Below are 7,527 nucleotides of genomic sequence, written 5' to 3'. Positions count from 1 at the left end.
CTAATACTCTATAAAGCAGCTCAGGCCATGGATTACCTCCTGTGCTAGCAGATATCATCACCATGCTAATTGTTCTCAAATATTATGCATCAGAATCACCTGCAGGATTTGTTAAGATCATAGAATTTAGGGCTTTATCCCAAGAGTCTCTGTTTTAGCAGATCTGGGTTGGGGCTTGATAGTTTGCATTTTCCTAAGTTTCCAGATCATGCCGATGCCATGGAGCCAGAGACCACCCTTTGGAACCACCTCTTATGCCATGTTCATTTTATAATACACATCATCATTTCTTCTTGCTTATGCACCCAAACCCTCTAGCATCATAATTCTCTCCTACCAACCTCACAACCACTCACATTTGCAACTGTAAATGGGAAGGGCTGGCTTTGAAGCAGGGGAGAACGCTTTCTTGTAAGACAAACATCCTCAGTAATGGATGTGTGGACCCTGTCTTCACCCCAACTCTACTTTCAAGGTCTCCTATGAGGTGAAGTATGCTTCATCCATCTGTTGAACAGCAAATCTTTTGTATCTGTATTTCATTGTAGATACAAACAAACAATACAAGATGATAATTGTTGTAACAGAAAAATGTGGAGAGTGTCGAATAGGCAAAGAAGGTAAAACAGAAGTCTTCTTGAAGTTCCAATTCTGGAGTAGCACTTGACATTAGGCTTAGGGAATGGTGAATGGGTGGGGTTTCCATAGGTTGACAAATTGAGAAGGCAATTTGTGAATAAAATGCCCAAAATGTAATTTAGTGGTTCAATTCACTCATTTACTCATTCATTTATTCATTCAGCAAATCTGTTGACCTCCCTGGCCAAATTTTCACTAGATAACAAACTCTAAGGCATTAGGCATGAAAAATAACTGAGCACATATTTCTGCTTTCAGTAACAGGAATAAATAAATAGAAAACAGAGCACTGTGAGTGCTTTAATGGTAATGTGGCCAGATTTCCTTTAGAACATTGTGGAAGAGTGATTAATTTGTCCTGAGGAAATTGACATTTCTTCCTAGAAGGGAAGAGTTCACTGGAGAATATATTACCTTGGCTTTAAGTCATTAACTATATTTACAATCGGAGTATATAGGTAATGTGAGCTAATTTTGCAATAAACACATCCGCACATGCATTAGGACTCAAATGAAAGCTCATGGTTATTCTTGTTAGACAACACCAAGCTTTCTCTGCTAGAGTGATTCATGGATCCAGGCTCCTTCCATGGTGGAGTTCTGGGGGCCTTCTTGGTCTTCACACCACCTGTGTCCACCCGGCAGAATGAGAAATGACAGTTTAGAGTGGCTGTGTCAGGTGCCTATGAGCTGTTCGGTTCTTCCGCTCACTCTACATTAACTAGAAATCAGTCATGTGGCAACATCCAACTGTAAGAGAGAATTGGACATGTAGTCGAGTTGATCCAGGGAGAAGAAGAAATCCAGGGTTTGAGAAAAGGACACTTGGCATAATAGCAAGTGCAAATGCATGCGGTTACAAGGAAACCTTCCAAAACAACAATTTCCTTAATTACAGGGCAGCAGTTTGCTGGGCAAGCTGTGCAACAATTAAATCACCAAGAATTAGAACTGCAGCTAAGTTCAGTGATTTAGGTTATGCGTTTCAGATTAACTGTAAGTGTAAGGAATAATCAATCAACACACTGTATGCTAATGAGTTATTGTTGGTCTTAGAAATCTCATGAACAAAGTTATATTTTATAAGCAGTTTCAGGATATATTTGTCATCAGTTGATAGAGCTGCAACCCTAACCCAGACCTGACATGTATCTACTGAATGTAGCCTGTGCACTTGTGGGGAAATGGAAAGCAAGCATGTTAAGCGATGTCCCTAAAGTCACACAACCAGGTAGAGCCAGATGGAGAATTTAACCCACATTCCTTGAACTCTGATCATTTTTCTTTCCAACGTATTAGAAGTTACAGAGAGGCTTTACGGAATCCACAGAAGCTAGCAGCAGAGATAGGCACTAAGTCTGCATTTTCCTACAGGAACTTTCCTAGTTGGTGCTGGGTTTTGCTCAAGAATCAGAGGTATCTGATATTTGTAAGATTTTCTTTAAATAAAGATGCACAGACTGTTAGTGGAAGATTTTGCAAAAAAGTAATGACAATCCTGTGAGTGAAAGGCATTGATGGAGAAACAGGTTTTCCAAATCTAGTGGGACTTTACCATAATGTCACTAGTAGCTGCAGACCCATTGGAATCTCAGGGGACCCAGCCAGAGCCATATGCTGGCACCTGTTCCTGTCCTGAGGGAGCCCAGTGTTCCAACAAAATTTTGATTTCTTGGCCGATTATGTAAAATTAACATGTGTGTTTGCGGTAGTAATATATATTAACTGAATATTAAGTGTTAGTAAGACTGGCATATACATATATATAGAAATGGTTCCAAATGCAACTATCTGTATCTATATTAAGCTCTATATGAGTTCATAGCAAAGTCTGCAGCTTGAATCTGTACCTCATGCACCACTGTGGCCTCCTCTCATTGCTGTTATGTAACCTCCCACAGCAACAGTAGGAAACCAGGCTCCCATAATCCACTACCCATTTACTTAATTGTTTACTTCCCGTATAAATTTAGACTGGTTTTAGAATTATTTACATATATCCCCAGATGGGGCATGGAGACTCACACCTGTAATCTCAGCACTTGGGGAGGCCAAGGCAGGTGGATCCCTTGGGTCCAGGAGTTGAAGACCAGCCTGGGTGACATGGAGAAACCCTGTCTCTAGCAAAAAAAAAATTAGCTGGGCATGGTTTTGCATGCCTACAGTTCCAGCTACTCAGGAGGCTGAGGCAGGAGGATCGCTTGAGCCTGGAAGTTGGAGGTTGCAGTGAGCTGAGATTGCATCATTGCACTCCAGCCTGGGTAAAAGAGTGAGATCCCATCTCAAGAGAGAGAGAAAAAAAAATACAAATCCCCACACTGGAAAACAAAGTACTCTAAATGTTGAATGCATTGAAGTTTACTCTTTTTTTTTTTTTTTTTTTTCTTTGACAGAGTCTTGCTCCATTGCCTGGGCTGGAGCACAGTGGTACAATCCAGCTCACTGCAACCTCCGCCTCCTGGATTCAAGCGATTCTCCTGTGCCAGCCTCCCAAGTAGCTAGGACTACAGGCACCAGCCACAACGCCTGGCTAATTTTTGTATTTTTAGTAGAGACGGGGTTTTACCTTGTTGATCAGGCTGGTCTCGAACTCCTGACCTCAGGTAATCCACCCACCTCGGCCTCCCAAAGTGCTGGGATTATAGGCATGAGCCATACCGCCTGACCCAAAGTTTACTCTTTATGCCAAAAAGTTCTGTGGGTTTTGACAAAAGCACAGTGTGTCATGTGGCCACGATTACCGTTGCACATAGGAGAGTTTCAGTGTCCTCACATTTCCCCTGTGCCTCACCTAATCAGCCTTCCCCTTACAAATTGGAGCCTTGGCAACACCGATGTGCTTAGCGTGTCTACAGTTTGCCTCTTGTAGAATGTCATGTAAATGAGATATATACTATACAGCATCTCACACTGCCTTTGCTAACTCAGCAATGCACATAGGAAGTTCATTCACGCCTCATTGTGTGAGGCACTTCTGGACTCCAATGTACTTTCACCTACTGAAGGGCCTCTTAGATGCTTCCAATTTGGGGCAATCGTTCAATAAACTACTAGAAACAGTTACATCCTGTTTTTTAAGTGGACATAAGTTTACAAATCACTGGAGCAAATACCTGAGAATGCAACTAATGTGTAGTATGGTGAGAGTATGCTTAGCTTTTGAAGAAACTGCTGAGCTATCTTCCAAGGTGCTGTAACATTTTGCATTCCCAGCAGCGATGAATGAGAGAGTCCCTATTATTTCATACCCTTATCAGTAGTTGGTATTGTCAAGATTTCTGGTTTTAAGTAATTAATAGATGTGTAATAGCATCTCATTGTTGTGCTAATTTGCATTTCTCTGATGACAAATAATGTTAAGCTTCTTTCCGTGCTTGTTTGCAATCTCTGTATCTTCTTTGGGGAGGTGTCCATTTAGATAGTTTGCCTTCTTTTTAATTGAGTTTGTTTTCTTATTGTTGAATTTGAAAAGTGTTTCTTTGCATATTTTAGATAAAAGTCCTTCATCAGATATATGATTTGAAAATATTTCTTCCTCTGTGTGGCTTGTCTTTAGATTCTCATAATAGTGTCTTTTGTAAAGAAGCTTTTGTTTTAATAAAGTCTAAGGTGTCATTTTTAAAATTTCATTAATTGTGCTTTTGGTATGCATCTAAAAGCTCAGGACAAAACTGAAAGTCATTTGTATTTTTGCCCACATTTTCTTCAAGAAGTTTTAGAACTTTGCATTTTAATCATAGGTAGGTGAGATAGGTGATGTTAATATTTTTGAAAGGTTTAAGGTCTCTGTATAGGTTCTTTTCTTTTTCTTTTTTTAAAACTATAAACACACTTATCTTTCCAGCACCATTTGTTGAGAAGACTTTTCTTTCTTCGTTGAATTGCCTTTGTGCTTTTTTTTTTTTCCAAAGATCCGTTCACTATATTTTGTGAGTCTATTTTTAGATTGCATTTTGTATTTCATTGATCCGTGTATCTATTCTTTCTCCAACACTATGCTGTCTTGATTAATGCAGCTTTATAGTAAGTCTTGAAGTTTATTAGTGTCAGTCCTTCAACTTTGTTCTTCTTCAGTATCATGCTTGTTATTCTAGAGTTTTGCCTTTCTATTTAAACTCTGGTGTCAGTTTGTCGATATCTACAAAATAGCGCGCCAGGGTTTTGACTGGCATTGCCTCTGATCTATATATTAATTTTGGAAAAATGAACATCTAAACGATATTGAATCTTTCAGTCCATGACCATGGACTATCTCTCCATTTATTTAAATCTTCTTTGATTTCTTTCATTGATGTCTTATATCATTGACTTTTAAAAATTACAATTCTTAAACAGCCAAATTTTAAGGCTTTTTCACATGCTTTCCTAAAATAGATAAAGCAAGATTCAGGATAATATTGAAATAAACACACCAATCTAGCCAGCATTGTCTGCCTTAATTATAAATCTTCAAATGTCATCCTAATATTGGTTTATTGCAAATTTGCTAGCTGTTTAGCTCAGTTCCTTTAGAAAGCAGAGTCAAGACAGAGATTAACGTGCTAACACTTCACTTAGGTGCAAACTCAGGAAAGCATAAAGCGAAAATCAAAGTGAGGCAAAGAAAGATGCAGATGAATTCGATCTATTTTCAGGCTAAGCATTGTTTTAAAACAATCCTCCAAGAGTCTCAGCAAGTCTTCACACAGGACTTTTGCTTGAAAGCTACATGGAGTTCTACCTTTGAGTGACTCACAGGAGAGAGAAAAATGAGGGAGTTTATCTGCCTAAGGTTTTTCTAACGTCTATTTCTCCCTGAGCAGGGCCCCCTGTGGGAAGCCAACTCTTCTGCAACTCCTGTTTATGTCAGCCAGTGTGTCAGCAGCTGAGGAATGCAAATGGCACTCCTCAAGCTGAAGTGCTTTCACAAAACCCAAAAGTGCAGTGATTGCTCTGCAAAGGTTAGACTCCAACCAAAAGAGAGAAAGAAAAAGACAGTTGAGAGAGTCTGACCCAGCACACAGCGGTCACTTCCCAACGCATCCCTCAAGGCTAAAACATACCTGTAGCATACTTCAGAGATTAAAGAGGAGTTTGCAGAAGTTGTTGAAAGTAACTTCTTTTATTCACCAGCATCTTCATCCCCTAACCGGAAGTGTCCTTGTTCTGGCTTCCAGTGTCTACGAGTTCCATTGACTCTGTTTGCGCGCTTGGCCTTCAAATGCCCTTCCTCTGTACCCAGGAACACGGCTGTGCTCATTTTTTTTCTTTTCAAATGCATAGGATGTAATTTTCTTTATTTCTCCCCCACATAAGAACTTGCCTTTCTAAATGAGTTTTAGGTCAAACCAATAAAGAAGTTTTGAAAAGGTTGAGTCAAAAATGAAAATTTTAACTGCTACAGTATATCCTTTCCCAAAGTGAGTAAATTATTTGAGAAGAAATGTAAAATGGCTTTCCATAGTGTCCTAAGGCATGGTGGCATATATCTAAAATAATTTACCCACGTTCCTTTCATACTAGACGTGGAAACGCATCACGAGGACAAATATAACCATCGCAGTGAGTTTCAGAAGAAGACAGGTGAGAGCTGAGACGGTGGTGCAAAGAGACTGTGGATATGTTGGGTTCGCAGGTGGGCTAATTCATGGGGTCCCTTTTTTGTTGTTTTTTTACTTTAATTTCTTGAGCTTTTATTTTGTTAAACCTGGATCTTTAAGAATTATTATGTGTGGGCCGGGCGCGGTGGCTCACGCCTGTAATCCCGGCACTTTGAGAGGTCGAGGCGGGCGGATCACCTGAGGTGAGGAGATCGAGACCAGTCTGGCCAACATGGTGAAATCCTGTCTCCACTAAAAAATACAAAAAAAAAAGGCTGGGTGCGGTGGCTCAAGCCTGTAATCCCAGCACTTTGGGAGGCCGAGGAGGGCGGATCACGAGGTCAGGAGATCGAGACCATCCTGACCAACATGGTGAAACCCTGTCTCTACTAAAATTACAAAAATTAGCCGGGCGCTGTGGCGGCGCCTGCGGTCCCAGCCACTCGGGAGGCTGAGGCAGGAGAATGACGGGAACCCGGGAGGCGGAGCTTGCAGGGAGCCAAGATGGCGCCGCTCACTCCAGCCTGGGCGGCAGAACCAGACTCCGTCTCATAAAAAAAAAAAAAGGAAAAAAAAAATTATTGTCTGTGAAATGAAAGTCAGACAACAAACATTTTGCATTAGACCTTATAGTAGCTCTGCGAAAGAGAGAATAAGCCAGGCAGCAATTTGTATAGTCCCCTTAGCTCCGTTTGAAGACTGGACCCACGGCCCCAGCTGGGCACGGGAGCTGCTCTTCCGACTTGAGTGGAGCTGTGGAACCCGCAGGCGAGGGGGAGAAAAAGTACCAAGAAGCTTTTCCACCACTGCCTTGCTCTCTATTCGGTGTTTGCTGTAGATCTTTGTTTCTCGGAGCTCTGACAAGGTGAGTTCTGACAGTTGCTTCTTGTTTTTTAAAATGTTTTTGTGGGGGCCAGGAGCTTGGAGCAGCTTATCTCGCTGTTTGCTGATATCATTCCTCATTCATAATTCATTTTTAGATTCTGTCAATTTTAATGAGAACTAAAATTTTATGTAGATAGAACAAAGGGCTATTAAGAAAAAATGTGATTTTCTCCTAAATTGAAATTAAAATGGAATAAATGGAATATTCATCTGGAGGTTCACAACAGCATTCCACTTACTTCCCTTATTAGTTTCTATGCCATTTTATTGATTTCTTTCAAGATAGCTTATGTGATATTTTTAATATCTCATTTCAGTTAAGAATTATAATCTAATATAAAAATTCTCTTGTATCATTTTAACTTTATGACTATTATAAAATATATAATAGTATATGAAAACTATTAAAATATAATTTTATTAA

This window comes from Rhinopithecus bieti, unplaced genomic scaffold (assembly GCF_001698545.2).
Source record: "Rhinopithecus bieti isolate Rb0 unplaced genomic scaffold, ASM169854v2 scaffold_5477, whole genome shotgun sequence".
Lineage (NCBI taxonomy): Eukaryota > Metazoa > Chordata > Mammalia > Primates > Cercopithecidae > Rhinopithecus > Rhinopithecus bieti.
The sequence above is the reverse complement of the archived record's forward strand: the minus strand, read 5'-3'. Positions refer to the sequence as shown.